Genomic DNA, 12,676 nt, shown 5'->3' on the forward strand with positions numbered 1-12,676 from the left:
TATGTTATTGATGACATTGTAAAATGATGCAGCAACTGGGGAAGTCTGTTTGTAAGTTCTTCAGAAAATTGAACACAGGATGACTAGCTTCTTGGTATACAACCAAAAGAACTGAAAGTAGGGACTCAGTACTTGTACACCAAAGTTCATAGCTGCATTATTCCCAATAGCCAAAAGGTGGAAGTAAGCCAAGTATCCATGGAAAGATAAATAGATAAGTAAAATGTGGTATGTAGAGACATTTGCACACTGATGTTCATAGGAGCATTATTCACAATTGCCAAAAGATGGAAACAACCCAAGTGAATGAATGGATAAACAAAATGTGGTATATACTTATGATGGAATGATATTCATGTTGTTATATGTGTCCAATGAAAAGATAATACAAAATGTGGTATACACTTATGATAGAATGATATGCTGTTGTAAAAAGAAATGAAATTGGGACACATATGGCAACATGGATGAAACTTGAGGGCATTATGCTGAGTGAAAAAAGCCAGACACAAAAGGACAAATATTGGAACAGCAACAATCCCCCAAGTGCAACGGCAAAGGCCAAAAAAGAAGGAAGGTCCAACAATGAGCCCTTGATACTAATAACTATGCTTGTGGGCCTGTGCACCTGAAATAAGAACAAGGCCTAGAGTGACAAGGTGCCTAAGAGTTAGCTCCTGAGAGCCTCCGTGTTGCTTAAATGTGGCCAGTCTCGAAGCCAAACTCAGCATGTAAATGCGTTGCCTTCCCCCCAGTGTGGAACATGACTCCTGGGGATAAGCCTCCCTGGTACTGAGGGAATACTACCAAATACCAGCTGATGATGTAACTAGAAAATGACCTTGAATAAAAGGGTCAACTCAGATCAGCAGAATATCTCAGTCTACACATAATACCAGGAGTTAAAAATGTTTTTTGACCTGAATCAAAGGGGGAAATGGAAAGGACAAATGAGTTTATATGGCTATGAGTCTCCAAAAAGAGCTGGGAGGTTATCAGAGGGGTTGCACACCTCAGTAGAGTCCCAGAGACAGATAAAGTAGATACAACCTCAGGTATTGGTTCTTCTGAGGGCTACAGAGACCCACAGGTTCTATGGTCATGGCAGATGGAGTTCTGTGCCATGTCAGTTGGCCCTACTTTGGAGTTTGTGTTTCTGTGTGATGGAACTGGACTCAGATGTGTCTTTGTTCACAAGTCTCTCCTGTTACTTTTACCAGATCTGTAGTTGGCACTGGGGTTTAGTGTATACCCAGGGGACCTGAATCTCTGGACTGACCATGTGATAGCCAGGCCCGAGCCTCAACAGACTTACAACTCTTACACTCTGGTTTATTGGACTTACCCCACTCAGCTAACATGGAGGTGAAGAAGGTCAACCACCACACCAGGGAGCCAAGAGTGCTTACAACAGAAAGCAGGAGAATTGCATCCAGCATCCATGTGGAATCTAAGCCCCCTCTTGATATAGATGTGGAGTGGACACAACTATTCCAAGGTCCACAGGATGGAGGAATAGAGTATGGATTAGAGTGGACTTACTGATATTCTATTCATGTACTATTGTGATTAGTAATCAAAGAAAATGGGGTATTGGTATGGAGAAAGTGGCCATGGTGGCTGCTGAGGGTAGGGAGTGGGAGGCAGAGATGTGATGTGGGGGTGTTTTCGGGACTTGGAGTTGTCCTGGGTGGTGCTGTAGGGACAGTTATGGACATTGTATGTCCTCCCATGGCCCACTGGGTGGACTGTGGGAGAGTGTGGGCTAGATGTGGACCACTGACCATGAGGTGCAGCGGTGCTCAGAGATGTATTCACCAAGTGCAATGAATGTCTCATGATGATGGAGGAGGTTGTTGTTATGGAGGGAGGAGCGGGGAAAGGGGAGTGGGGGGTATATGGGGACCTCATATTTTTTTAATGTAACATTAAAAAAATAAATAAAGACAAAAAAAAGAACAAATATTGTGTGGTCTCACTAATATGATCTAAATATGAAGAATAAACTCATGGAGTTAAAACCTAGAATATAGGTTACTTACTAAGAGATAGGATCAGGGCAAAGAAGGAGTACTGATGCTTAATGTTTGTAGAACTTTTAAATAGCTTGACTGTAAATGTGTGGAAATGTATAAAGTTGATGCAAATACATTATAGTGATATAACTAACACAGTTATCTATAAATGTGACTGTGGCAGAAAACAGTAGTCTAGGGACATAAATGTCAATTGAAAGAAAGCTAGAGAATAATGTAGGGACTGTATAACATAGTGAACCTGGTAGTGGATGAAAATTGTGGTTAATAGTACAAATACAAGAATGTTCTTCCATGAACTAAAACAAATATATGTTTCTATTACAAGGTGGTAAGAATATGGTGATACAAAGGAAAAACAGAATTAATGTAACATGGACTATAGTTAACAGCAATATTGTAATATTCTTGCATCAATGTCAAAGAAGGTACTATTAATATATCAATGCTAAGGGTCACTAATAGGAGAATATGGAATTTTTTTCTATTGAATTAAGGAAAATGTTAAAAAATATACTAAAGTGGGAAGCAGATGTGGCTCAAGTGATAAGGTCTCCGCCTACCATATGGGAGGACCCGGGTTTAATCCCTGGGGCCTTCTGGTGAAAAAGAAGAAGAGAAAGCGTGCCTACACCATAAGCCAGTGCCTGTGTGGTAAGCTGAGTGCTCATGTGGTGAGCCAGTGCCTGTGTGAGTGCCCATGCAGTGAGCCAGTGCCCGCATGGTGAGCCAAGTGCCCACGTGGTAAGCCAGTGCCTGCGTGAGTGCCCGCATGGTGAACCAGGGCCCACACAAGTGAGTCATGCAGCAAGATGATGACCAACAAAAGAGAGACAAAGGAGAGAATCAAGGTGAAGCACAGCAGAGACCAGGAACTGAGGTGGTGCAATTGACAGGGGAACATCTCTCCCCATCAGAGGTCCCCAAGATCGAATCCCAGTGAATCCTAGAGGAGAAAGATGAGAAGACAAAAAGAGAAATAGATACAGAAGATCACACAGCGAATGGACACAGAGAGCAAAAACAGGGTGAGGACAGGGGAGGAGGGGGAAATAAATGATAAATAAACAAACAAACAAATAAATAAATCTTTAAAAATATATACTGAGGTGATGACTGCAAAACTCTGTGATGAAACTGAGAGCCATAGAGTGTACATTTTGGATGGACTGTATAAGACATGGGACTGTATAACACAGCAAACCCCTGGGACATGCCTATAAGGCATATGAATGTGTTCAAGTATTCTTGGGGCATTGTCACTGTGGGTGGAGAGCCACACAATAGCCAAAAGAATACTGAATTCCCATCCTGGGGAAGCCTGCCACATTCTCTAATGGGACAGCAAGAATACCCTAAGTACAGGGGCAATGACTAGTGAAGGAGGATGAACCATTGATGGGCCCTTAATAGTGATGACTGTACTTATGAACCTCTACTTTTGAAATTGAAAGTTAGCCTAGTACTATCGGTGCCTAAGAGTTACCTCCTGAGAGCCTCCTTGTTGTTCAAACGTGGCCTCTCTCTAAGCCAAACTCAGCATATAAATACATTACCTTCCCCCCAGCATGGGACATGACTCCTGGGGATGAATCTCCCTGCCACCAAGGGGTTACTACCAACCACCAACTAGCAATGCAACTGGAAAAAGACCTTGGCCAAAAAGGGAAAAGGGTAAAGACAAATGAGTCTATATTGCTAAGAGACTTCAAAGTGAGTCAGGAGATCATTCCAGAGGTTATGCTTACACATCTCAGCAGGATCTCATTGACTGCCAAAGTAAATACTGCCTCAAATAGGAGGGCTCCTGAGGGCTCTGGAGATACTGAGACCCTATAGGCAGGGCAGACAGCTCAGGAGTTTAGCACCCTGCCAGTGGGCCCTACTTTGGAATTTATGGTCCCCACTGTGACAGAGTTAGACCCAGTTGTAGTTTCCTTACACATGGCTCTTCTGCCCCTTCTATTTGAATCTATAGTTAGTAGTAGAGTAGATAGGTGTATATCCAGGAGACTTAAATCTTTGGGCTTTCTATGTGCCCTGAATCTCAACAGCTTGCAGCACTTACTCTCCAGTTCATTAGATTCACTCAGGACAACTAACAAGGAGATGATGATGGACAACAACCATCTCAGAGAATAGAGTCTGCAACTGCAAGCAAAATAGTCCCACCCATCTGACCTATGGGATCTAAGTCCCCTCTCAATTAGAGGTGGAGTGGGCATCACCATCTCAGAATCCTCAGGTTTGGGGAATGAAAGATGGACTGGTGTACACTTACTGTTATCCTACTATAGATTTATTGTGATTCTAGCAATGGAAGAAGTGTTATCACTGATGTGAAGACAGTGGCCACTGGAGATTCTGAGGGGAGGAAGAGGGAAACATAGGTGTAATATTGGTGCATTTTTGAGACTTGGGAATTGTCCTTAATGATGTTGCGATGACAAATACATGCCATTATATAACTTTCATAACTTTCAAAATTGTGCAGGAGAGTGTAAACTACAATGTGAACTATAAACCACACTTAGTGGCAATGCTCCAAAATATGTTCATCAGTTGTAACAAATGTACCACACTAATCAAGGATATTGTAATGTGGGAAAATGTGGAAGGGGGAAGGAGCAGGGCATATGGGAATCCCCAATATTTTTTATGTACCATTTATGTAATCTAAGTATTGCTTTTAAAAAACTGAAAAAGTATATTTAAAAAATAAGGGTGGCAGACTTGGCCCAGTGGTTAGGGCATCTGCCTACCACATAGGAGGTCCACGGCTCAAACCCGGGCCTCCTTGACCCGTATGGAGCTGGCCCTTGCACAGTGCTGATGCGCGCAAGGAGTGTCATGCCACGCAGGAGTGTCCCCCGCGTAGGGGAGCCCCATGTGCAAGGAGTGCACCCTGTAAGGAGAGCCACCCAGTGCAAAAGGAAGTGTAGCCTGCTCAGGAATGGTTCCGCACGCACAGAGAGCTGACACAACAAGATGATGCAACAAAAAGAAACACAGATTCCCGTGCCACCCACAACAACAGAAGTGAACAAAGACAACGCAGCAAATAGACACAGAGAGCAGACAACTGGGGTGGGGGGGGGGGAGGGGAGAGAAATAAATAAATAAATAAAAATCTTTTTAAAATTTAAATAAATAAGGAAATAAATTAAATAAATAAATAAATAAATAAATAAAATCCCCGCTAGGGTTTTGCTGGCAAAATAAATAAATAACACAGTGAACTATGTGGTGGATGATGGACTGTGGTTAACAGTACAAATATGAAAGTGTTCTCTCATGAACTACAACAAATTTACAATACTAATACATGGTATTAATAATAGGAGGGTGTATTTGAAAATTATACCAATTATGAATCATGGAACATAGTAGTAATATTTTGATGATGTTCTTCACAATTTTTTAACAAATATTCTAACCAATGCAAGGTGTTGATGGAGGGATGATACATGGGAAATCTGCATGTTATGCAAGATCGTTTTGTAAAGTCACAACTTTTCTAATAAAAATATGTATTAATTAATTAGTTAATAAGTAAATACATGCAATGCATGATCCTGGATTAAATCCTGGATCAGGGGGAAAAAGTTATAAAGGACATTAATGGGAAAATTGATTAAATTTGAATATAAACTCTGGGGTAAATAATAGTGGTGTTCTAGAAAAACAAAGTGGTACGTACACACAAAGGGATATTACTTAGCCATAAAAAGGAATACATGCTACAACATGGATTAACCTTGAAGACATCGTGTTAAGTGAAATAAGCCAGACACAAAAAGACAAATACTGTATGATGTAGCTTACTTGAAATACCTAGAATAAGTAAATTTCATAGAAACAGATAGTAGATTACAGGTTATAGAGAATGGAAGTGGGAAGGAGAGGGGAAGTTATTGCTTAATGGGTGCAGAGTTTGAGGTGATGAAAAAGTTGGAGTAATGGATGTTGGGGATGGTAGCACGATATTGTGAACAATTAATACCATCGAATTGTACACTTGAAAGTGGTCAAATGGGAAATTTTGAGTTGTATATATATTACTGCAATAAGAAAATTTTTAATTCTTTAAACAATTTTAAAAATGGAAATAAACTAAAACATAATCTTTAAAACCTAGAGTGGTCTGAGACAATAGAGTCAAAAAATTAACTGGAAACTTGGATGATAGAGTTCAGGAAAAGAAAGTGGAAAAATACAGGAGAAACAAAGATTTAGAACATCAATCAAAAAAATCCAACCTCTAGCCAATAAGAGCTCCAAAAGAGAATATTTAGAAACTGAGGGGCAAATATTGTCAAGCGATAATACAAATAATATCAGAACTGAAGGACACAGTCTTCAGATTAAAAGTTCCCATCACAATAAGTGAATGAAAGACCCACACCTAGGTATAGGCATATCACTTCAGAATATTGAAAGGATTAAGAGTCAGACTGACACTCAATTTTTTCATAAGCAATACTAGGTGCTAGAAGATAATGAAAATTTAACTTAAAACTGTATACCCCACCAAACCACAAATCAAATGTAAGGTAGAATATAATTATTTCCAGATATGTACATATGTAGGAAGTTTACCTCCCATACCCTCTCCGTTCCCCCACCCCACCCCTTTTAGAAAGATTGATGTTAGAAGATGTGAATCAGAAAATTAGGGAGAAAAGAAACAAAAAGAGGGACACTTGCCTCTTCCCACTGGAGCAGCCCTGGCACATGAGGGAAGTCCCAGGATGAAAACTATGCAGTGGTCACCATCAATGGTAAAAGAAAGTCTGGGAACTCAGGAAGCTGGCTCTCTTCTCCCGCCAAGATTCAGAGGGTGGTGAGTTCTCCAAACATAGAAGGCAGTCGATGTGTCAGATGGCTAAAGACAGTGACAAAAACCCACCACACTATTCAAGAAAGAAAGGTATCCGTGATACACCACTTAGATGTGCAGAGAATAACTTTTAATTAACCTTTAAGGGAATTATACATTCATATACAGTTAAGACCTAACAGCATAAGAAACTGCACACCCTTTTCCCAGGTTCCTCCAGAACTATATAACAAGATCATAAAGGATCCCTCATGGTGCCTTTTTATAGCCATACCCACTTCCCTCCCACCCCATCCTTTCCTTAATCCCATGCAAACACAAATATTTTCTCCATTTCTGTAAGTTTGTCACTTCAAGAATGCTATATAAATAAATCAAACAGTATGTAACCTTCTGAGATTGGCTTTTTTTCACAAAGCATAATTCTTTGGCGAGCCACCCAGGTTGTTGATGTCCCAATACAGTAGTTTGTTCCTTTTTATTGCTGAAAAGTAGTCCATTCTGTGGCAGTATCAGAGTTTCACCATTCACCTGCCACAGGACATCTGGGTTGTTTCCAGTTATTGGCTATTATAAATACAGCTCCTATAAATATATGTATAAAGATTTTTTATGAACATAAGTGTTCATTTCTCTGGGATAAATGTCAAGGAGTGCAGTTGCTAAGTCATATGGTAGTTGCATGTTTAGTTATAGAAGAGACTGCCAAAATGTTTTCCAGAGTGGCTGTGCTACTTCACATTCCCACCAGCAATATATGTGACCCAGTTTTTCCCCATCCTCATCAGCATTTGGTGTGGGCACTCTTTATTTTTGCACTTCTGATAGGTGTGAAGTGATAGTTTGTGTGTGTGTATGTGTTTAAAGGTACCAGGGATTGAACCCATGGGAAGCAGGCCCTAAACCACTGAGCTACAACTGCTCTGCTCATAGAGGTTTTAATTTTTACTTCCCTAATGGCTAATCATGAACTTATATTCATGTGCTCATCTGCCTTCAATATCTCCTCTTCAGTAAAATGTCTCTCCATGCCTTTGCTCTTTTTCTAAATGGATTGTTTAGTTTTGTTTTTTATTGTTGAGTTACGAGAGGGTTTATATATTCTGGATACAAGTCTTTTGTCAGATATGTGGTATGCATATTTTCTCCCACTCTGTGGCTTGTCTTTCCATCCTCTACTAGAGTCTTTCTCAGAGCAAAAGTTTTTAATTATTATCAAATTCAATTTCCTAATTTTTCTTTTTATGGGATTGTGCTTTTAGTGTCAAGTCAAAAACACCTTTGCCTACCCCCTAAATCCTTAAGATTTTTTTCTATGTTTTTTCTGTAAGTTTTATAGTTTTACATTTTACACTTAAACACATGATCCATTTTAAGTTAATTGTTAGTATAAAGGGTGAGTCTTAGGTCAAGTTTCTTTTTCTTTTTTTTCTTTATTAGAGAAATTGTGATTTGTGGAACAATAATGCATAAAATATAGGATTCCCAAATACTATCTGTTTTAGTTTCCTAGGCTTCTTAAAGCAAATACCATGAAAAAGTTTGGCTTGAATGATGGGAATTTATTAGCTTATAGTTTTGAGGCTGAGAAAATATCCTACTATTAATTTAGAACCATCAGTTTCTCCCTTCAAATAAGTCGTATTTGCTTCATATATTTTTGGGTTTTGCTGTTAAATGAATATATATGTATAATTGTTATATCTTCCTATTGAATTATCCCCTGTATCAATATATAATGACCCTCTTCACCCCATGTAACAGTTTTTTACTTAAAATCTATTTTAGTTAGTAATAGTAGAGTTACCCCAGCTCTCTTTTGGTTATTACTTGCATGGTATATTTTTTTCCCATTGTTTCACTTCCAATCTGCTTGTATAATATCTTTGAATTTAAGGTGAGTCTCTTGTGGCCAGCATACAGTTGGGTCATGCTTTTTTATCCATTCTGCCAATCTCTGTTTTTTGGCTTGAGAATTTATTCCATTTACATTTAAAGTCACTACTGATAATACAGGTCTTTCATCTGCTATTTTGCTATTTAGCCTTTGTATTTCTTATACCTTTTTTCTGCCTCAGTTATTCCATTAATGCCCACTTTTATATTGATTTGATTTTTTGTGTTGTACCATATTGAGTGACTTCTCTTTTCTATCTGAATACATTTTTTATGAATTTCCTTGTGGTTACCATAGGTTAAAATTTGACACCCTAAATATATAATAATCATATTTGGTTTGATCCCAACTTAACTTCAATAACATACACATATACTTTTTCTTTTTTTTTTTTCTTTCTGAAGTTTTTTTTTCTTTTAAAGAAGACTTAGATTCCATAAACAAAAATATAGAGAGATTCCCATATACCCCACCTTCTTCCCTCCCACACTTTCCCCCATTAGCAACATCTTTCATTAGTGCAGTACATTTGCTACAATTGATGAATACATATAACACCTATATTAGTGAGCCAAAGGGGTGCTGATGCAAAATACCAGAAATTGGTTGGTTTTTATAAAGGGTATTTACTTGGGGTAGGATCTTACAGATATCAGGCCATAAAGCATAAGTTACTTCCCTCACCAAAGTCTATTGCCACATGTTAGAGCAAGATGGTTACCAACATCTGCCAAGAGTTCAGGCTTCTTGGGTTCCTCTCTTCCCAGGGTTCTTTTTCTCTCTGGGCCCAGCATCTCTGTTTTCTCCACAAGGCCAGTTGTAGACTACCAGGTGATGAGCTTTGTCTCCCTCCCCAGGACTTGATTCTCTTCAGGCTCAGCTCTTCTGCTCCTCTGTGTGCTTATTTCCCAGGCTCCAGCTCAAAACTCCAACTAACTCCTCTGCTCTGTTGTGTAGTTTTATCTGTGAGTCCCTGCTTACCAAAGGGGTGGGGACTCAACATTCAACTGACACGGCCCAATCAAAGCTCTAATCATAATTTAATCATGCCCAGGTACAGACCAGTTCACAAACATAATCCAATACCTATTTTTGGAATTCATAAACCATATCAAACAAAACTCATGCCAAAAAACAGAGAGTATCTACAATGACAAGCAAGACAGTTCCATCCATCTGCTCCATGGCAGAAACCACCTCTCAATCAGAAACAGTGTGGGTATCACCATATACTTTTTCTGTACCTCTCCATCCTCTCATCTCTTTCTGTACTTGTTACCACTTACATCTTTGTACATTGTATGTCTAAAACCGTAGAATTACCATTACTTTTTATGCATTTGCATTTTAACACCTGTAGGAACTAAGAAGTGGAGTCACATACCAAACAATAGACTACAATAATACTGGCAAACCCAAAAGATTACCTTTACCACAGATGGTATATTTTGCTTTTTATCATAAGCACCAGTGTACAATTTCATTTTTTTTTAATTCATTTGCTTATACCTCCCTGGGAAAAATGAAATATATTTAGCTTTTCCCCTTCATAGTGCTCCTGGGTTTGCAGATCTATGACAAGCTGTGGACACTGGTCTCTGTTCCAGAGGGAGGATTTTGTTAAAGTTGTCAAGAATAAGGCCTATTTCAAGAGATACCAAGTGAAATTTAGAAGAAAACAAGAGGGTAAAATTGATTACTATGCTCAGAAGCACTTGATAATCCAGGTTAAAAATAAATACAATACACCTGTATTAGTCAGCCAAAGGGGTGCTGGTGCAAAATACCAGACACCTACTGGCTTTTATAAGGGATATTTATTTGGGGTAGGAACTAACAGATACCAGGCCACAGAGCATAAGTTACTTCCCTCACCAAAGTCTATTTTCATGTGTTGGAGCAGGATGGCTGCCGATGTCTGTGAGGGTTCAGTCTTCCTGGGTTCCTCCCTTCCAGGGTATTGCTTCTCTCTGGGTTCAGGGTTCCTTTCTTCCCAGGACTTGCTTCTTCCTCGGCTCAGTGTTCCTCTCTTCCTGGGGCTTGCTTCTCTTTCCTCTGTGAGCTTACTTCCTGGGGCTCCAGGGTAAGGCTTCAGCATCAAACTCCGACAACAAAATTCCAACATCAAAAGCCCTCAACTCTGTCCTTTGCCATGTCTTTTATCTGTGAGTCCACACACACCAAGGGGCTGGGCCTCAATGCCCTAATGACATGGCCCAATCAAAGCCCTAATCATAATTTAGTCATACCCAGGTACAGACCAGATTACCAACATAATCCAATATCTATTTTAAGAATTCATAACCTTATCAAACTGCTACAACACCCAAATACAGGATGATAGTTCATGTAACCAACAGAGACATTGTTTGTCAGATTGCTTATGCCCAAATAGAAGGGGATATGATAGTCTGTGCAGCTTATGCTCATGAACTCCCAAAATATGGTGTGAAGATTGGCCTGACAAATTGTATTGCAACATATTTTTCTGGCCTGATGCTGACCCACAGGCTTCTCAACAGGTCTGGCATGGACAAGATCTATGAAGGCCAAGTAAAAGTAACTCAAGATCAATAAAATGTGGAAAGTATTGTTGGTCAACCTGGGGCCTTCACCTGCTATTTGGATGCAGGACTTGCCAGAACTACCACTGGAAATAAAGTTTTTGGGGCTTTGAAGGGAACTATGGATGGAGGCTTGTCTATCCCTCACAGTACCAAATGATTCCCTGGTTATGATTCAGAAAGCAAGGAATTCAATGCAGAAGAACATCAGAAGTACATCATGGGTCAGAACATTGAGGATTATATGCATTACCTAAAGGAAGAAGATGAAGATGCTTACAAGAAACAGTTCTCTCAATACGTAAAGAAAACATAACACCAGACATGATGGAGGAGAAGTACAAGAAAGACCATGCTGCTATACAAGAGAATCCAGTCTACAAGAAATAGCCTAAGAAAGAAGTTAAAAAGAAGAGGTGGAACCATCCCAAAATGTCTCCTTTCCCAGAAGAAAGATTAGGTAGCTCAGAAGAAAGCAAGTTTCCTTAGAGCTCAGGAGCAGGCTGCTGAGAGCTAAACCAAACCACAATTTCCTATGAAGATTTTTCAGATAAAGACAATAAACTTATCAACTTCTATTTCTGTGTTGAGATCTTGTTGTGAAACTGTGAGAAATACCATGAAAATATTTATCTGCATAGTTACTCTAACAAAGTTCAAACCCACTTCTTGGGCCACTCTTCTACCTGACAGGAGTTATGTGCAGCTCTTCCTAAAAAGTCTAGCAAGCAACAGACAGCCATCACTAGTAAATAATTCTTCCATCCATTTATTGTAAGCAGGTGATTAATGGGATGAAAATGTACCTTCAAAGTATGCAATCTTAGAAAGCGGTATTAATTCATGACTTCAGTTTTTCTTGAGAAAACGGTCCAATGAAGTACACACAACTCTAACACATTCACTTTAGCCAGGTAAAACTTTCAGCAGAAAATAATGGGTCTTTTCTTCAAAAGGAGTTGTTTAATTTTGTGAAGATGTTAAAAGATACACACCAGATCTGAACATACATATATTTGAAAATAACATAAAAGAGAACAAATACTAACTCTACATCCTAAGCCTATATTGAAAGAAAAAAAAAGTGTTAGATGAATAACTTACATGTGCCTTAAAAGATTGCCCTTCAGCCAACAGGAAATACTGTTTGGAAATGGATAATTACCACTAAAAAGGCTTCCGTGCTTGATTGCAAGGTCTTGCCTTCCCACATAGCTTAAGTTCAGGATATATGGTTCTGGATTGAGTTTTAAGATGTCAGTTTTGAAGACAGACCCGGCAAATTTAGGATGAATACATGAAAACTCATGTATTTTGGCTAAAACTTGGCATATTGTCA

The 12,676-nt window shown here is 39.2% G+C and overlaps 1 pseudogene; it reads left to right on the top strand.

Moving 5' to 3' along the window:
• Positions 1-10,347: 10,347 nt before the first annotated feature.
• Positions 10,348-11,854, top strand: LOC101436286 (large ribosomal subunit protein uL18-like; annotated as a pseudogene).
• Positions 11,855-12,676: the final 822 nt, after the last annotated feature.

This window comes from Dasypus novemcinctus, chromosome 5 (genome assembly GCF_030445035.2).
Source record: "Dasypus novemcinctus isolate mDasNov1 chromosome 5, mDasNov1.1.hap2, whole genome shotgun sequence".
NCBI lineage: Eukaryota > Metazoa > Chordata > Mammalia > Cingulata > Dasypodidae > Dasypus > Dasypus novemcinctus.